The 20,000-nt window shown below is 45.3% G+C and overlaps 1 protein-coding gene across 3 annotated transcripts in view; it reads left to right on the forward strand.

Annotated features, from left to right (window-relative positions):
• The window catches only part of LOC135101314 (rhoGEF domain-containing protein gxcI-like), a 110,480-nt gene that overhangs the window by 32,364 nt on the left and 58,116 nt on the right, over positions 1-20,000 (forward strand). For all 3 annotated transcript variants that reach the window (XM_064005124.1, XM_064005123.1, XM_064005125.1), the window contains one exon: positions 17,937-17,982. The gene's annotated coding sequence lies outside the window, so the exon portion shown is untranslated. The remainder of the gene's footprint in view (positions 1-17,936; positions 17,983-20,000) is intronic.

A 20,000-nucleotide genomic window follows, 5' to 3' on the forward strand; every position in this document is an offset into this window, starting at 1 on the left:
GAGTAGGAGAGAGAGAAACAAATAGAGGGAAGAAAAGAAAGGACAGAAAGCAATTAAGACAGAAAAGAAAGAAAGAAACAGGGGAGACAGAGAGGAAAGAAAAAAGTAAGTTAGACGGAGAGGAAAGAAAAACAAGCAAGTGACACAGAGAGGAAAAAAATAGGAACAAGACATACGGAAAAGAGGAAGGAAAGAGATGAAACAGTTAAAACGAAGATCTGAATACAGGAAACGAGAGAATATAAAAGTAGCAAATGAGGGAACAGAGAATATTACGAGAGAGGACAACGACAGCAGCACAACATTACTAACACCACGAGACACTGATTTGCATACTGGTGGTGGTGGTGGTGGTGGTGGTGGCGGTGGTGGTGGTGACAGTGGTGGTGGTGGTGGCGGTGGTGGTGGGTGTGGCCCGAACCAACTGGTATTCTGTTTCTTTTTTTCTCCGATGATTAGTTTGAACACACACACACACACACACACACACACACACACACACACACACACACACACACACACACACACACACACACAGTCGCAGATCTGTTTATAGATGTCAAAGGCGTTCAAGAGAGAGAGAGAGAGAGAGAGAGAGAGAGAGAGAGAGAGAGAGAGAGAGAGAGAGAGAGAGAGAGAGAGAGAGAGGCAGTGTTCGAGAGTTTACCGGTGCAAGGAATGAAAGTGAAAGATTGAAGGTACTGATTAACTCTCACATAAACATAATAAGATGGACTGAATTAAGATGCAAATAAGTATAGACAGTGTTGTGCAGCGCGGCGGTAGGAGGCGAAGAGGCGTGCAGTTAGAAAATTCAGGGGAGCAGGAACCGTGAAAATAACAGTACCAGCGGGGATGGAAAAGGCGTTTGCATTGTGTCTCGCACGCACCTCGATGCTAACTCCTGCCTTACCTGCCTCTGCTGCTTCACTTAAGGTGAAACTGCAGGTGATTTTCTTTGTGTGTATAAATGATTTGTTTAAAGGTCGATTTTCTCTGTCTTTCTCTTTTGTCTGTGAACTATATTCTGAAACATTTCTGCACTGCACCTCCACTAGATGATGTTAAACGGTTTTTTAAGGGTGTTTTTACAGTTCTAGAGACATATTAACAAGATTTATGCATTTTTTACAGGAGAAACACTCGTGAAAACCCGACTAATCACCTCTGTGGCCTTTGAAAACAATCGTGGTTAGAGAGCAAAGCTTCTGAGTACGGGCCTGAGTGTCTCTCCTGAGTCTTACCCTAATCTATAACTACGAAAGGATTTATTCTACGTATAACTTATTCTTTTAAAGGTGGATTTTCTTTTTCTCTGCCTGTTTGTCTGTCTCTCTCGCTCTCCTGTGCCCTACCCCAATCTTCAACACACGCGTCACGCTCCACAAGCAAGGGGCGATAAGAGATAAGAAAGATAAAGAGACCGTAACTCCTTACACCCAATGAGGAGGTTTTCCATCCCCAGCACTGCAGTCGTTGGTGTGTTAGCAGTTCCTTGGTGTTTCTCACTGGACTTTTTTTTTTTTTTTTTTACTACATATGCCTCGTCAGATCCTCAGTTTTACTTTACTTGTTCATTGGTAACCTTTTTTTTTTTGTTGTTGTTGTAATCATTTGTCTTTAATATTTTGGATACGTAATTTTGTTTGTCTCTTGAATGTAGAAAAGATATAGTTAATAAGCTCACATTCTCTCTCTCTCTCTCTCTCTCTCTCTCTCTCTCTCTCTCTCTCTCTCTCTCTCTCTCTCTCTCTCTCTCTCTCTCTCTCTCTCTCTCTCTCTCTCTCTCTCTCTCTCTCTCTCTCTCTCTCTCTCTCTACATGTGTGTCCGTGCAAAAAATAATTCTTTAGTGCTCTGAATGTTAACGACGAAAGACCATCATAACACATACACACACACACACACACACACACACACACACACACACACACACACACACACACACACACACACACACACACACACACACACACACACACACACACACACACACACACACACACACACACACACACACACACACACACACACACACACACAGAGAAAGAGAGAGAGAGAGAGAGAGAGAGAGAGAGAGAGAGAGAGAGAGAGAGAGAGAGAGAGAGAGAGAGAGAGAGAGAGAGAGAGAGAGAGATGCAGAGGCAGGGCAGGGGAGAGCGGGGGAGCGACAAGGAAATGCACGCGTATTATATTAACAAGGCTCAATAAAAACCTCTTCAGGCTCAGTGATTTCCCAGGAGGTCTCGCAAACAACTCTGACTTATCACTGATCGATGCCGCCCCCGCCCCGTCCCGCCCCAGCACACTTGAAGGCTGGGTGGGGAAGGGGAAGGGGAAGGTGGAAGGGAAGGGTTTTACAAGGGCACCAGAAGAGGTGAGGGGGAGGTTAAAAACAACAACAAACAACAGCCTATTGTGATGGTTCTGTGAGGGCGGGAATTTGATGCCAGTTGAATTATAATGATCTGATTTAGTGTATTTGTCTCTCTCTCTCTCTCTCTCTCTCTCTCTCTCTCTCTCTCTCTCTCTCTCTCTCTCTCTCTCTCTCTCTCTCTCTCTCTCTCTCTCTCGCTTTGTGGTTAGTATCCATGGGGATATAAAAGTTAGAGAGAGAGAGAGAGAGAGAGAGAGAGAGAGAGAGAGAGAGAGAGAGAGAGAGAGAGAGAGAGAGAGAGAGAGAGAGCTACTTCCCATATTATTATTATTATTATTATTATTATTATTATTATTATTATTATTATTATTATTATTATTATTATTATTATTACTGTCGTTGTTATTCAAATATTACGTTTATTATGAGTTCTTTTATTTCTATTTTCTGCTTTTTTTCCGCTGTCACACACAGACACACACACACATCCACCACCGCAATGACCGCCACCACCACCACCACCACCACCACCACCACCATTATTAGCATCACCATTCCAGCCACACCTTGTCACCATCACCACCACCATCATTACTACCACAACCAGCACCACCATCACCACCAAGAGGGCAAGATAGAGCACGTGCTGTTTGGGAAAGGGCGAGGGGAAGGGGAGTAGGGGGAAGGAAGGGATGAGAAGAGGGGGAAGGAGGAGGGGACAGAATAGGTAGTGATCGCGAAGCCTTATCAGTTGCGTGCATGCAAGGGGACGTGCTCGCACACACACACACACACACACACACACACACACACACACACACACACACACACACACACACACACAGACACACACATTCTTTCTCATTCAAGCGTTAGTTGCTAGCGGTATCCATTGTCCTCTCTTCCCATGAAATACGGAAGGACGTGAAATATACAAGAAGCAATAGATGAAGATAGGAAGAAAGAATATGAAAAGGAGGAGAAGGAGGAGAATAAAAAAAACAGAATAATAGAAAGAGGAGGAGGAGAATCAGTTAGAGGAATAGAAAGATGAGAAGGAGGAGGAGGAGGAAGAGGAAGAAGAGGAAGAGGATGCAAACGTGAGGTTAAGCAAGAAGAAAGATGCTGAAAGAAAAATAAATGATGCGGAAGAAAATGAATGATAAGAAATGAGGAAAGAAGAAAACAGCAATTAATGAGGAAGGAGAGAGGAGGCGGAGGAGGCGGAGGAGGAGGAGGAGGAGGAGGAGGAGGAAGTGGTGTTTAGAGGGAGGACGGAAAAGAGGAAGAGGAATCATCATAAGGTTTCAGCAATTCAATCCACTCTTCCCCTCCTCCTCCTCCTCCTCCTCCTCCTCCTCCTCCTCCTAGTCCTCCTCCTCCTCTTCTCCCACAAGGTAAGCTGACCCACTCTTCATCAATCACTGTTCCCTTTCCTCCCTGTAAACTGAAGCTCAATTTAAGTGACTGTCTGGAAGGTGAGTGACTGGAGAGAGACTGTCACCACCACCACCACCAGCACCACCACCACCACCACCACCACCACCACCACCACCACCACCAGCACTACCATCACAAGCACCCGCACACCAAACGCGTCTATAAGATTGTCTTGAAAAAAAAAAAAAAAAAAAACTGAGAGCGCACCTTTTTGGCCTCGCCTTTGTTGTGTGGGAGGGACAAGAGCGGCATTGTGATCAGTATTGAGTCTTCATTCCGGTGCCTTTGTCTGCAGAAAGGCACGGGAGAGGTTGTGAGGAGCGCCCCTGCCAGTGGTGTGGGAATTAGAATGAAAATAGCAGTGTGGTCTTGTATTTTCTGGTATTTTTTCTGGCTGTGTTCGTGTCTTGTTCCTCTGAGATAGCTAAAAATGTATCAGGTGTCACGCTTTGTGGGGAGATTGAACTTGAGAACTTAAGAACCTGAACGAATAAGGGAAGCTGCAAGAACCCATCAGGCCTACGCGTGGCTGTCCCTGTATAAAACATGCCCACCCATTTCCAATCTATAATCCCCATCCATTTAAATGCCAATTTTTTTAAAGATCTCGAATGACTCATAAGAACACAAGAACCTAAGGGAATAAGGGAAGCTGAAAGAAGCCATCAGGCCTACACGTAGGAGTCCCTGTATAGAATATGCTCACCCATTTCCAACCTATAATCCCCATCCATAAAAACCTATTTAATCTTTCAAAGCTCTCAAATGACTCGGCACTAACAATCTGAGTACTGAGTCTATTCCATTCATCTACCACTCTGTTTAAGAACCAAAGAATGCCTGTTTTTTTTTTAATCTAATGTTATCAAGTTTGAACACTTAACTTGCCCTATCGTGACTGTCAGCACACAGATGACTTAAGGAATAGGAAAGACGCTAAACAGGGTGGAACTGAGTGTGGGGTGTTAACTGACTGGCCGTGACTGCACAAAGATACCTAATACTCTCCAAGCTACAAGTGGCCCATGGCTTTGCTCTCACAAATTGCCTTCTTTCATCGCTCACTTTCAATGATCACCCTTTCGTGTTCATTTTTCAGCCGGCCTCCCCTGGGCTTTGTCTCCGCTGCCTCCCTTAACAGTCTTCTTTTGTCCGCGGGTCTGCATATCTCGCCTCCTCGCTCCGTCTCGCCTCTTCTTTTCTCTCTCTTTGTTTCTGTTCTGGCTGAGATTATTGCCTCGCGTTGCACGGATCATCTTCCTCTTTAAGTTTTCCTTTGAGACAAGTCGTTTGGCAGCTTTAAAAAGAAGATTAGATGAATTGATGGATGGGGATGATAGGTGGAAATGGATAGGTATATTTTTTATAGACTCATGTGTCGGCCTGATGGTTTCTTGCAGCTTCTCTTATTTTCGTAAGATAAAGGTGCTGGAGGGTCGTCGCGTTCACTGCCTGGCTATATTGAAATGCCTGCCGTGTAGTGTTGTGCAGTGTGGCCCATGAATCATTAGCAAACTAAGATCGCTACTCTTAAACGTTTTGATTACTTTTGATGAGCTTCACTGAAAGTTTTCGGGATTTTCGAGGGCATTTTCATGATTACAGCGGTATTTGGAAAAGGATCCTGCGCTACTAGTTAAAAGAAAAGGAGCGGTAAGAACTCGACTAATAATTTCTGTTGCTTTTGAAAACAGTCCCCGTGACAAAGGAAAGGTGTTTTTATGATTGTAGCGGCAGTTTGAGAAGCATCCTGTGCTGGTAATGGAAAAACAAGGGGGGACACAATGGGAAGTCGACTAATGATTTCTGTTGCTTTTAAAAACATGAGAGAATAACGCTGGGACTTGTCACATGGATTGATAATCCTGCAACGTGCTAAGTTACAGACGTGTCCCTCCTCGCATTCCTTCCCCGGTGCGACCCTCATCTCATTTCCTCCAAAGGGGCACTGCACTCTCATAAAATTAAATGGTTATAACAAGGACGTGTCACAGCGGAGTGCAAGCCGCGGGCTGCTCCAATCCCCGCCAGTTCCACTAACCCCTTCTCATCTCGCGTCCTCGCCTCCAGCACTTGAGCGACACACATCAGACCACAATATCAAGCCACACTGAAGGGGACACCTCAAATTCCACCGCAGCAGCCGTGTATCCAGCGCTGCCTCCATGTATAACGGTCTGTCCATCCTTACGTTCATGTTCCGGGTTCTGAAATTATGATCGCTCGTCTCGATTGGTTTTAATTGGATCTAGTGAAATTTACTGTGATTTTTCAAGGGTGCTTTCATGATCCTGGCTGGAGATGGATGTAGCAGTTAGAAGACAGACAGAGAGAGAGAGAGAGAGAGAGAGAGAGAGAGAGAGAGAGAGAGAGAGAGAGAGAGAGAGAGAGAGAGAGAGAGAGAGAGAGAGAGAGAGAGAGAGAGAGAGAGAGAGAGAGAGAGAGAGAGAGAGAGAGAGAGAGAAGGATACAGTGAAAGAGGATGACATACCTGTAATGGGTGTGGCTGAAGAGGGCATAGGAGACCAAGCGTGTAGGAGATTGACAGGAGCAGAAAGAAAAAAAAAACAAAAAGGAAAGAAAAGAAACGATAATTTGCCAAGGCTCTAGTGGAAGTTCTTGGGATTTTCAGGTGTATTTTTATGACTCTACCGAAGATGGACCTACCCGGCAGGAAGAGAGAGAGAGAGAGAGAGAGAGAGAGAGAGAGAGAGAGAGAGAGAGAGAGAGAGAGAGAGAGAGAGAGAGAGAGTTTATGGATGCAGTGTAAGAAGACATGCTTGTAATGGGTGTGACTGAGGAAGGAACGTAAAAGTGAACGCGTTGATAGAAAGAAGAAAAGAAGCGATAGTTTGACAAGGATTCATCACAAATAATATTTAGACAACAACAACAACAACAACAACAACAACAACAACAATAACAACAACAACTATAACAGCCCGAGTGATCATCTCCGTTGCTTTTGGAAATAGTTTCAGGGGGGAACAAAACATTTAAGAAGACTCGCCCATTATCTGCCTCAGTACCCAAGCAAAAACCGCTGCTTGGAGGTGAGGCCAGCGTTGCAGCGGCCAGTTAAGACCCTTACGAGATCTCTGCAAACTGTGAGTCGATAGTAATGTTGCTAGCGGATGCTCCCTGGGCGTGTACAGAACCCTGTGATGGGAGAAAAGACCGTATTCTGAAATATTTCTGCGCCGCACCCCCACTTCTTTTAAAAGGGTGAGGTTACACGGGGTTTTAAACATATTTGTTTTATGGTTCTAGTGGCAAATTAACTAGATTTCTACATTATCAATAAAAGAAGCACTCTTGAGAACCCGGTCATTATTTTTGTGACCTTTGAAAGTAGTCGTGGTGAGAGAACAAAGCCTTTCAGAATACAGGTGAAAGAGTCTGGAAGAAGAGGTGCGCTGCGGGACTTATCAAAACTGTGCCCCAGGTATTCCTTTAACTCCAAACTTGTAAGTATAGATGCAATTAAAGGCTGTGTGGACTCTGCGGCTTGCGAGATATTGACCCAAGAGAGAGAGAGAGAGAGAGAGAGAGAGAGAGAGAGAGAGAGAGAGAGAGAGAGAGAGAGAGAGAGAGAGAGAGAGAGAGATCCCGTTAGCAAGTTTTGAAGAGCAGGTTTCCGGATAAGATCTTCTGGCTCGCTATTAAGGGAATACTTTATTATTTGCATTCTTTGTGAAGAGGAAAGTTAAACGCTGGGAAGTGTGTGAGAGTTGCTCAGGAGGCTGTGAGGCTGGGAGGGCTCTCTCTCTCTCTCTCTCTCTCTCTCTCTCTCTCTCTCTCTCTCTCTTACACATCCTTCTTTCTTCTCTATCTCTCCTTTTGTCTTTATCACTCCCTCTTTTTTTTATCTGTTATCAACGAAATTCATTCTTACTTTCTTATCTCCTTCCTTTATTCATTTTTCCACTAGCAGTCTCTTTCTCTGCTTAAATTAGCTTATCTTCTCCCTCCCTCCCTCCTTCCTTCTTTCACTCCTTCATCCTTTCACTCCCTCTCTTCCTCCCAATGTCTACTTCCCTCTTCCCCTTCCATCATCTCCCCTCCTCGTTGTCTTCCTCTTCTCTCCCTGCTGCCCATCAAGCTTCACTCCCATCTTCCTCCCCTCCCTTTATTCATTCTTCCTTCCGCCTCCGCCTCCTCCTCCTCCTCCTCCTCCTCCTCCTCCTCCTCCTCCTCCTCCTCCTCCTCCTCCTCCTCCTTCTGCTACCTCTCCCAGCCACCCTCCTTCCCTCACCACTCTTCCTTCACGAAACTCGCTCTTATCATCCTCTCTCTCCGTTTCTTCCCTCTAGCACCAGCCTTCCCCTCCTCTCTCTCTCTCTCTCTCTCTCTCTCTCTCTCTCTCTCTCTCTCTCTCTCTCTGTTCCCTCCTTCATCGTTTCCCCCTTTCCCTTTTCCTTCATTCCTCTCCCTTTCACTTTTCTTTCTCCATCCCTCTCGCTTTCACCTTCTCTCCTTCTTTTCTTCCTTTCCTTTAGCCCTCCCTTTCCTCCTTTTCTCCTTCCTTCCTTCCTTCTTTCATCCTTTCTTTCTTTCTTTCATTCTTTTTCCTTCCTTCCCTTATCCCTCTCCCTTCCTTCATCCCTACCCCTCTCTCTCTCTCTCTCTCTCTCTCTCTCTCTCTCTCTCTCTCTCTCTCTCTCTCGGTATCCTTCTTGCGAAACCCACTAAAGATCGATCGATGCTCCTCGCCCATCCTCGGTCGAACTCTATCATTGTCCCCTCGCCTCCACCGCGGGCGCCCAGTCTCCTCCGCAACCCCTGCCTAGTATTCTTGAACGCCTCGACGCTGAGACTCGAGTACCCATAACTAGCAGTATATCTGTATCCAGTGGAGGTTATTGGGAGTTTTTAAAGTGTGTTTGCATGATTCTAGCAATAGTTTTGGCGACGTAACTCAAGTTTAGTGGAGGGCACAAAGATTTTGAAGTGCTTGCCTGATTATTGCGATAGTTCTGGTGCCGTAACTCAAGTACTCTTAATTCGTTGTATATTCTGGTAGGTACTAGGGTCTTGAGGAGTGTTTGCCTGATTGTTGCGATAGTTTTGGCGCTGTAACTCAAATACGCTCAAGTGGAAGTGTTTAAAGATTACTAAGGCTTTCAAGAGTTTTCTCATGATACCAGAGATAGTTTCGATGTTGTGACTCGAATGTTTTAAATATTTTGCTTTTACCGGAAGTTATTGGGGGTTTTCAAGAGTGTTTTCATGATTATATGTATATATAGTTTCGGTGTTGTAACTCGAATATTTTTGACACAAATAACTTATAGAAGTTATTTGGAGTTTTCAATAGTATTTTCATGATTCTAGCGGTAACTGAACAAAAATTCTTCACCATCCGTAGGGAAAAGACCCTTGAGAACCCGACTGATCATCTCTTTGGCCTTTGAAATTAGTCATTAAGAATACGGACCTTTTCTACCCTATCACCTCTCTGCGTAGGGGTCATGGTGTCTAAAGGGAGGCCTCGGGATAACACTGTCTCGCCCTCACGGTGTCTCTACAGTCCGCAGGTCACAGTGATGTGATCCCGCCTTGATTTCCCTTGGATCTCTCCCACTCTCTTTGAAAGAGAATACAAATAGGAAAACTATTCAGATTTTAGATGCGACGAGATACGTGCGGGGTGTTGTGTTGAGTGTTGGAGGAGAAAGAGAGGAGGAGGAGGAGGAGGAGGAGAAGGGAGAGGAGCAGAAAGGGAATGTGTGGTGAAAGCATATAAACATAAAAGTATTGAATAAAGATACATGGAAATAACATAAGAAAATAAGAACTTAAGGGAAGCTGCAAGAAGCCACCAGACCAACGCGTGGCAATCCCTGTAAGAAAGCACTCACCTACCTCTATCAGCCTATCATTCCTTTCCATTAATTTATTTGATCTTTTAAAACCACCCACTGACTCTACTGTCTCGGCACTGATAGCAGGATAATTGAATCTATTCCAGTCACGTGCCACCCTATTAGTGAATCAGCTACTCCTTATCTTTTATACTCGTAAATCTAACTTGAAGCTGTACATCTGTGTAACCTAAGGAGCTTGAGGAAGGAAACCAACATGAAGACGTAGATGAAAAAGAGAGAGAGAGAGAGAGAGAGAGAGAGAGAGAGAGAGAGAGAGAGAGAGAGAGAGAGAGAGAGAGAGAGAGAGAGAGGGGGGGGGGAGAGAGAGATCTAATACTGAAAGAAATAAACGAACTGAGATCACGTGAAGATAGGGACGAAAGGAGAAGTTTGCTAACGAGGCACGACTGACAAGCTATGTAACACGTGGCATCCGGTTGGAAAGGGATAATCTGGGGGATAACGACGTGTATTCAGAAGCGCTTTGCTCTCTCACCACCAGTATTTTCAAAGGCCACAGAGATTATTAGCCTGGTTCTCAAGTCTGTTTTTCCCTTTGATAATGAAGAAATCCTGTTAATCTGTCAACAGAACCGTAAGAACACCCTTAAAAACCCCGTGTCACTTCAACTAGAGCCTCTTGAAAGCATTGGAGGTGCGGCGCAGAAGTGTTTCACAATGTGGTTCAGTGTTTAGTTTGAGCCAATGAGATCTTACACAGGTTCTCGCCTCGATGTTCCCGCGACTCGTACACGGACTGAAGGGCGCCGTGAGTGTCTTTTGTTTCGCGCCACTTAGAGGACGCGAGTAATGCAATACGTAGAGAGGGGAGAGGGTGGTGAGAGAGAGAGAGAGAGAGAGAGAGAGAGAGAGAGAGAGAGAGAGAGAGAGAGAGAGAGAGAGAGAGAGAGAGAGAGAGAGAGGTGGGAGGATATGGGGGGGATAGACACAAGAATGTATGGGGTGAGTGTAGGGTGTGTGTGTGTGTGTGTGTGTGTGTGTGTGTGTGTGTGTGTGTGTGTGTGAGGAGGTAATGGGAGGGAGGAGGTAATGGGGGAGATGAAGGTACTGTGAAGGAGTGTGCACAGAAGTGTGTGTGTTTGTGCGCGCGCCGACTCACAGAACAACAACACACTAATACATCAACGCTATACCAAGAACACACACACACACACACACACACACACATTAAAAGTGTATGATAATGTATGTTTCTCCTCCATACCTCCCTTCTCCGTTCCCTCCTCCAGTTACCTCCAGTTTTCTTTCTTTCCTTCCATGTTCCCTTTCCTCCCTTCCTCTCTCCCTCCTTTCCTCCCTTCTTCCGCCCCTACTTCTCTCACGGTGGAATGAGTTCTCTCTCTCTCTCTCTCTCTCTCTCTCTCTCTCTCTCTCTCTCTCTCTCTCTCTCTCTCTCTCTCTCTCTCTCTCTCCTTTCTTCTCTTTACTCCTTAAGATTAAACTGGAATCGGATCTTTCTCCTCCGTTCCCTTTTCTTACCTCCAATTTCTTATATCCTCCTCCTTCCTTCCTTTCCTCTCCTCCTTCTCTCCTTTCTCTATTTTATCCTTTCTCCTCCTCGTTCCTTTCTTCCATTGCATTACAAGTACGGCAGAATTAGCTCAACAGAGTTTTCTTTCTCCTCCTTTCTCTCTTTCTGCTCTATTATTTTATCTCCAGATCCTCTCTCCCTCTTCTTAACGGCCTTGCCCTTCCCCTCGTGCCTCCCTCACTCCCTTCGCCGCCTCGGGCACGGTCGTTCGGTCTCGTCCCTCGCTAATATCGAAACTCTGTATTGATCTCCGGCTCCTCCTTCTCCTATAGTTTCTTACCTGCGAGACACTGGCTAGTATTCAGAATCGCTTTGCTCTCTCACCGCGAATATTTTGAAAGGCAACGGAGATCTTTGGCCGCGTTCTCAAGGGTGTTTCTCCTCTTAATAATGTAGAAGTGTTATTAAGCCGTCACTAGAACTATAGAAACACCCTTAAAAATACATTTCACTAGACCTAAAGCCTATTGAAAATAGTGGAGGTGCGGCGCATAAATGAAACTAAGGAGCATATTTATACCGCTTGAAAGTTATGGCGTCTTGGTTGCAAGATAAAAATGTGGTGCAAGTTTACAGTTTTGCAAGACACCTTAGCGTAAAGGGTGCCGCATCCAGTCACGAGTGCTGGCGTAGGGCTGGTGGCGCCACTCTTCCTGGCCCTCGGATATGGAGCAACGTGGCCAGACTGAGGAGTGAGCGGTGGTAACAGAATAGATAATAAGGCAAACGTCTTTATCTTAAGTTGAAGATGAACAAAAGACGGTGACCAGCATATCAATTCCTTTCTTCGCCGCCTATATGTTCACCGCAGACCAGTATCGATTTTAATGCCCGGTGTATCTAGGAGCAGGTAGTCGCCATAGAAAAATACCGGTCGTGACCAGGTTTGGAACTCAGATCTTCTTGTATTGCAGTCAGAAGCGCTCCCGCCTGAGTTACCACGCCCGCCGAAGTACACCACTGACAGCGAGGCGAGTGTTGGAGTGTCTTGAAGTTTCAACTGCCTGAGGTTTATCTCCGCTCAGTAAAGTCATCCAGGGTTACTCAGACGAAGAAGCAACTTTGTAACAGTGTAATAGTTATTGAAAGAAAGTAGTTGGGGGATACATAGATAGTTAGGGGGCATACTGTAACCATGCAGAAAGAAATAAATACAGAACGAGATTACAATTATTGGGCGGTCTGGTTTTTTTTTGTGTTAGACGCGAGAGTCATACTGTTACTACTGCTTAAAAGGTTGATAGCAAATGCTCACTTGTCTTTAGGTGGCGGAAATTAATTTTTTTTTTTTTGTATGCGCGTTAAGAAGTCTACCCAAGGGAACCAGTGAGAGAGAGAGAGAGAGAGAGAGAGAGAGAGAGAGAGAGAGAGAGAGAGAGAGAGAGAGAGAGAGAGAGAGAGAGAGAGAGAGAGAGAGAGAGAGAGAAGTCGCTCAATATGCCGCTTCCTAAAGGATAATTATAGAAGATTCCAAAAAGTTGGTCAATTTAGTTTTTTAGGTGGTAATTTCTCTCTCTCTCTCTCTCTCTCTCTCTCTCTCTCTCTCTCTCTCTCTCTCTCTCTCTCTCTCTCTCTCTCTCTCTCTCTCTCTCTCTCTCTCTCTCTCTCTCTCTCTCTCTCTCTCTCTCTCTCTCTCTCTCTCTCTCTCTCTCTCTCTCTCTCTCTCTCTCTCTCTCTCTCTCTCTCTCTGGATTAAGTCGGATGAGCGCGACTCACTCACTCCCCTTCAGGTCCAGCTGCATCCTGGCGACGCCCTCAGTAATAACACAAACTTTATGGACACTTTATGGAGCCGTAAAATGTAGGTGGCGGCAGTGATGGTGGCGGCAGTGATGACGGTGGTGGTGGTGGAGGGGACTCTGGTGGCTGGCGGTATGTTATAGGGCTCGCTATGCACCCTGCACTCTTACGCCTCCCTCTGTTGTATGTACTCGTATATAAGGCAGAGATACCACCAGGGGTTAGGTTCCAGTGGCTTTGCTTGTGTATATAGTAAGTGGTATAGGGGTTACAACAAGGGTGATATGTATGAAATTCTCAGGGCCAGTGATCAGATATGGGATGAGATACAGGGTTCGAGCTTGATAGAGTTAAGTTTGAAAAAAAAAAAAGAAAGATATAGGAAGGCATTGGTTCTTAAATACAGTGGTACACGAATGGAGTAGAGTCGGTTATCATTTGTCAGCGCAGAGGCAATTCAGAGTTTTAAAGCATCAGACAGATTTATGCAGGGTTTATACAGGAACACCTCAGACACTAAGCTGACCTTTTTTCTTTTGTATATTGTATTTTTATTTTTTTCCTGTTTATTTATTTATTTATTTATTTATTTATTTTTTTGGGGGGTGGTTATGGAATTTGTTCAGTTTTCCTCCCATATATTTGTCCTTTGCCGGTCTCTCTAATACATAAGGGAAGAAAATAAACATTTCCTGAAAACGATAGAAAAACAAGAAGAACGAAAGGAAGAAAGAAAAAAGTAAAAAAGAAATAAAACAATAACTGTAATAATAAAACAATACAAGAAAATTAATAAAAACAATAAATAAATAAAGCGTGCGTGATGCAGTGACGGCAGAACTGTGATGCTTCTTCTCCTGCTGCTGCTGCTGCTGCTGGGCCTCGTTCCCGTCAGCGCGGCAGATGAGCTGTGGCTCTCCTCCACCGAGATGCCCATCTGATGCACGTCACCGGTGAGCTGGAAGGGTGAGCCGCCGCGCCCCTCACCCCGATGACGCTCCTAATTGGCGGTCCTTTGATGAGGAATATGTCACTGTGCTGTATTATTTATCCCGCTCACTGCTATGGCCCCTACTATTAGTGTAATGAAATTGTCTGTGTAGGTTCTGGGTGTGGTTCAAAAATACACGCCTTGGTATACTGGTGCTTGGATGTCCCTGAATGCTGAGTGGCAGTGCGTATATGTCACTGTGATGCCTTATTTATCCCGCTCACGGCTATGGTCCCTACTAGTAGTGTAATGAAATTGTCTGTGCAGGTTTTCGGTTTGGTTCAGAAACACAGCTCTCATTAATCTCTCTCTCCCTCTCTCTCTCTCTCTCTCTCTCTCTCTCTCTCTCTCTCTCTCTCTCTCTCTCTCTCTCTCTCTCTCTCTCTCTCTCTCTCTCTCTCTCTCTCTCTCTCTCTCTCTCTCTCTCTCTCTCTCTCTCTCTCTCTTATTGTAATTTTGCTCATTTTCATTTTTACGATCGAACTGTGATGGTCGTTCTGGCCACTTGCGGCATCAGTGGCGCCATCTGTCGTGTGCTGGAGAGGCTGAGAGGCTGAGTGGCAGAGAGAGAGAGAGAGAGAGAGAGAGAGAGAGAGAGAGAGAGAGAGAGAGAGAGAGAGAGAGAGAGAGAGAGAGAGAGAGAGAGAGAGAGAGAGAGAGAGAGAGAGAGAGAGAGTAGCGGACGGGAGGAGAGGGAGAAGGGCGTACTGTGACTGTCAGGAGGGGAAATGGGGGTAAGGGGAGGGAAGGGGAGACTGTCAGACGCAAATTGAAAAAGGAGATTGAAAAGGCGGCTACTTCTGACTGACAGTTCCGGTTGAGGGGAGACGAGGGAGGAGGAAGGGGAAAAGACGGGAGGAAGAGGAGGAGAAGGAGGAGTAGGAGGAGGGTAGACGGGAGGATCGAAAAAAGGGCAGGAGGGAGAGGAGAATGCAGAAGAAGAGCAGGTAAGGTAAGGTAAGGACGGTAGGAAGAAGAGGAGGAGGAGAAAGAGGAGGAGGAGGAGGAGGAGGATCGAGGAGAGTAGATCTGGAAGAAGAAGAAGAGGGGTGGAGGAAAGGACTGAAGGTAGAAGAGGATGGTAGAAGGAAAGACTTGGAGAAGACTGATAGGAAAAAGGAGTATGGAGAGGACGATCGAGAGGAGGCTGGGAGGAAGAGGAGCAGGAGAGGAAGAGATGAAGGGGAGTTATATTCACCTGGGGCGGATGGTACTCAGGTCATACAGGCTTCAGATCAGATTTTTTTTTCTTCAAGACAGATCAGCCTGAGTGCCAATAGGTCTTAGAAATTCTGGTATTCGAGACCCTTAGTAAATTACCAAACGTCCCGAGACCTGTTTGTACTCAGTCCCATCTGTCTTGAGGATCATCTGACCTGAGCCCTGTATAACCTGAGTGCCATTAACCCTACTGCCGATGAAGAGTTGAAAGGAAGAAGGGGGAAGAGGAAAAGGATTAGGCAAAGAGGATGAGGGAACAGGAGAGGCAGAAGTAGAAAAGTAGAGAAAGGGAGGAGGAGGAAGAGGAGGAGGAGGAGGAGGAGGAGGAGGAGGAGGAGGAGGAGGAGGAGGAGGAGGAGGACTTAAGGGTTCGAGAGGAGTAAGTAAGAGGGGGTTAGGGAGGCCTAAGGAGAGAGGGGAGGCTTGTAGGAAGAGAGGAAGGGTGAGAGAGGGAGAGAGGAGGAGACGCGGGGAGGGACGTAAATTTATCGTCTTTTGGAGGAGGAGGAGGAGGAGGAGGAGGAGGAGGGTAATTGAGAGAGAAGCCAATCTTAGAATAAACACGAACTTAATCTAGGTAATAATGAGAGAGAGAGAGAGAGAGAGAGAGAGAGAGAGAGAGAGAGAGAGAGAGAGAGAGAGAGAGAGAGAGAGAGAGAGAGAGACTTTTCATTACATATCTACAACCCAAAGTAAAAAGAAAAGGAAGAAGAAAAGGGAGGTAAAACATATAACTGTAACTTTCCTTCCCTTTCATTTCTTTTTCCTCTCTTGACAACTTTCCTTGGCAACACTGCAAAGAGAGAGAGAGAGAGAGAGAGAGAGAGAGAGAGAGAGAGAGAGAGAGAGAGAGAGAGAGAGAGAGAGAGAGAGAGAGAATAATTTTCTCGTTTACCTCACAAACCCACCAACCATTTTCATTCCCATTCTTGAAAAATATAATAGGGAATCTCTCTCTCTCTCTCTCTCTCTCTCTCTCTCTCTCTCTCTCTCTCTCTCTCTCTCTCTCTCTCTCTCTCTCTCTCTCTCTCTCTAGGTCCATAAATCAATCAATAAGCGGACAATCGCACAAACAAACACCACAGGCATTATGTGTGTGTGTGTGTGTGTGTGTGTGTGTGTGTAATAATAATAATAAACGGTACAGAGGCGGTGGGGAAATACTTAACATTTATCCTAAAGGTAAGTCTAATCTAGAAGGGAAATACTATTGATTGATGGCTCGCACCATGGTGGGAACCGCGCGTTATCTTGTTGGGGTGTCTGGTGGCACGGACTGGGCGAGGCGCGTCAGGCTGCAGCATGTGTCTGAGACGTGGATGATGCAGCAGTCCCCTTGGAAACTTTTCCAGAGCCTCTCGGTGCCTGGTGGATAGTCTGGACAGACTCAGGGTGGTCAGGGCTTCATCATACGTGGTGTAGGCAGGGCCAAGGATGACCCTGCACGCCCTTTTCTGCACACTCTCCAGCTGTAGCTGTTGAGTGTGTGTGAGGGAGGACCACGCTGGGGAGGCATACATGAGTTTGGGGACGATGAAGGAGAGGTACACCCCCCTTGTGTGTGTGTGTGTGTGTGTGTGTGTGAATGGTATGCTTCTCATGCTATTACTAGTACTGCGACGAACACTACTACTACTACTCCTCCTACTACTACTACTACTACTGCTGCTGCTGCTGCTGCTGCTGCTGCTGCTGCTGCTGCTGCTGCTGCTGCTGCTGCTGCTGCTGCTACTACTACTACTACTACTACTACTACTACTACTACTACTACTGCTACTACTACTACAATAACAACAACTACTACTACTACTATAATAACAACAACAACAACAACTACTACTACTACTACTACTACTACTACTACTACTACTACTACTACTACTACTACTACTACTACTACTACTACTACCACCACTACCACTACTACTACTACTACTACTACTACTACTACAGAAGCGGCATAGCAGAGTCCAGCTTTAAAGAGCGGTTCTCCTTCCCTTTGGCAAAATCACGAAACCTGTCAGTATTGCAAAGTAGGGGTGTGTGTGTGTGTGTGTGTGTGTGTGTGTGTGTGTGTGTGTGTGTGTGTGGGGTTATTGAGCGTGCATCCCCAGCGGCGGGGTCACGTGTGGGTCAAAAAAAGGTCAAGGCAACGGCTAGAGGTCATCACTGGGGGATCAAAGGTTAATCTTCTGGAGCAGGAGGAGGAGGAGGAGAAGGAGGAGGAGGAGGAGGAGGAGGAGAAGGAGAAGGAGGAGGAGCTGATTTAGGAAAAGAAAGAAAAGGAGGAGGAGGCGGAGAATACAATTACTACTACTACTATTTGTTATTCCTCCTCCTCCTCCTCCTCCTCCTTCCTTGCACTATTTCTACTACTACTACTACTACTACTACTACTACTACTATTACACTCAGAAAGCCCAGAAGCATACCATAAATAAACAATCAGAAGATGAGAGGAGCAGGTGATGGTTGCGTTCCATTATTAATTCTCCCTCGCTTTCCTTCCTTCCTTCCATCCAGTGAGAGAGAGAGAGAGAGAGAGAGCTGTGTATATAATGCGATCCTTATATATAGTAAGACAATTTCCTGTATATATGTTTTCCTTTTTATATGTTATAAGTGTATGGTTTTTGAATAGCTTTACAGTAAACGTGTCCCTTTAAAACTGATGTAAATTTGTTGCAATATAAAAGACAAAAAATTCCATCACAATTATCTAACATCCTGTATTTTTTCTCCTGCCGCAGAGAGAGGACCGTCCTACACACCTTGCCTCACGCCACCTTGCTCTTTGTAAGTACACGCAGTAAACAACCTGATGCATATAAGTTAATAGGATCAGTACAGTATGGGTCAGAAATATTATAACCTTCCACATTCTGTATTTGCTTTGCTTCTTCACCAAATCCTTAGCCTTCATATCTGCTGGTACTCTCCTCACAGAATCATACAATCCATTCAACGTAGATTAGAGGAGTTAATATTCATAAAAAACGCAAAACAGTGAGAGTACACTAATACGCCACACTTCCTTTCTGTGTGTTTTGCTTCTTCCGTCAGTCCCAATATCTTCCCTCAGTTCCCAATACATCTGCTGGTAATCCCACATAACTAGTTTAGGGGAGATAAGATTCATACAAAACGCAAAACCCAATGAAAGTACAGAAGGTTATACTCGAATAACATTCCACACTTCCTTCCTATGTGTGTTGCTTCTGCCGTCAGTCCTTAGTTCTCAGTGTATCTGCTGGTAATCTCACGGAACTAGACAAGTGATATACTCTACGCAGATCAGAGGAGTTAAGACTGATGCAAAACACAAACCACAGCTGGAGTGCAAAAGCTTCTACTCGACATGTGACCACGACTGTACTGATGCTACTAATTCCCCCCTTCCTGCCTGTCTTCCTTCCTTCATGGTGCACGTTACTGCCAGTGTATGTGTCTGTCTCTCTTACTTTTTTGCTGTATTTCTACGTGTGGAGGATGTTGCCCAAGACCTACACAGCCTTGAAAATATCCCACGTATTTCCAGCGTCCCGGGGAAAGTTATATCATAGTCCACTGTAACTTGACGCGTTGTGGTCTCTAGTGATATAACAAGATTCCTTTCAGTGTGACAGTTTGATAATTTGAGTCTAAGAGGTGACTTGATAGTTCTCTCTATTTATATGAACATATTCGTACGTACACTTTATCTCTCTTGTATGCAATGTACTGCTAAAGATTCCATTCAGTTTAACATGTTGACTAGTTCAGTCTAAAATATGGCCTCATACTCGTCTCTGTTTAAAAATAAAATATTCGTACCTACACTGCATCTGTCTCCTGTGTACCGCTGTGTTCTTAGTATGGCAAGACTCGCTTCATACTATATACACACACCCATGCTCCTGCTCCTAAAGTGCTGGTGTGTATGTGTGTGTGTGTGTGTGTGTGTGTGTGTGTGTGTGTGTGTGTGTGTGGTGAGGTAATGCTAAGTGCAGGACGTGGTGAAGGTCGCTCGTCTAGCCTCACGCCTTTCCCTTCCTCCTTCCCTTCCCTTTCCTTCTCTTCCCTTACTTTGCCATGCCGTGCCTTGCCTCCGTCATCCTTGCTGCGTTTGTGGGACACACTTTCTACTGTTTCTCCCTCCTGCGTCTTTTCCACCTTTTTTTCCTCTTTCTTTTCATCTCACAGTCTTAGTTTTTGCTCCTGTCCTCTTTGTCGTTTTCCTTCTTTCATCTTATTGTGTTTGTCTTTCACTCTTGTACTCTACTGTTTTAAAGTACTATTTCTCTGCCTCTATACACACACGTTCTTTCCTATCTATTCCATTACCGTAATTGCACCTATGTAATCCCTCTATATTTCTCTCGTTTTAATTTTTCCCATTTTTTTCCCTTTGTGTTGGCCTTTTAATCGTGGCCTTGTCATCCTTCTTTCATCGCTTTCATCTCTCAACTTCTTACGTATTCCTTTTTCTCTTCCTTTTGTCGCCTTGCTTCCTACCAGCCGCCTACTATCGCTGCTCTGAACACTCGTCTCTTCTGTCAACAGTGGCAAAGAACACTTGCACACTCTCCACACGGCTACGCTGCCTCTCTAAACACACCAGGCCTTGTGGTGGGTCGCTGAGGACGAGCGCGACCTCAGATTACCTACACAGATTGCCTCTCCTTGTGGGAAGTTGAGGTGCAGGGCTGGGATGCAAGAGAGCGTGTGTACAGGGGTTGCCACGTGTAGATCTGATGGCTTCTTGCAGCTTCCCTTATTTTCTTGTGTTCTTATGTGTGATGAAGTTTTAACAGTGCAGTATTAGGCAAGCATAC

Source organism: Scylla paramamosain, chromosome 6 (genome assembly GCF_035594125.1).
Source record: "Scylla paramamosain isolate STU-SP2022 chromosome 6, ASM3559412v1, whole genome shotgun sequence".
Taxonomy (NCBI): Eukaryota; Metazoa; Arthropoda; class Malacostraca; order Decapoda; family Portunidae; genus Scylla; species Scylla paramamosain.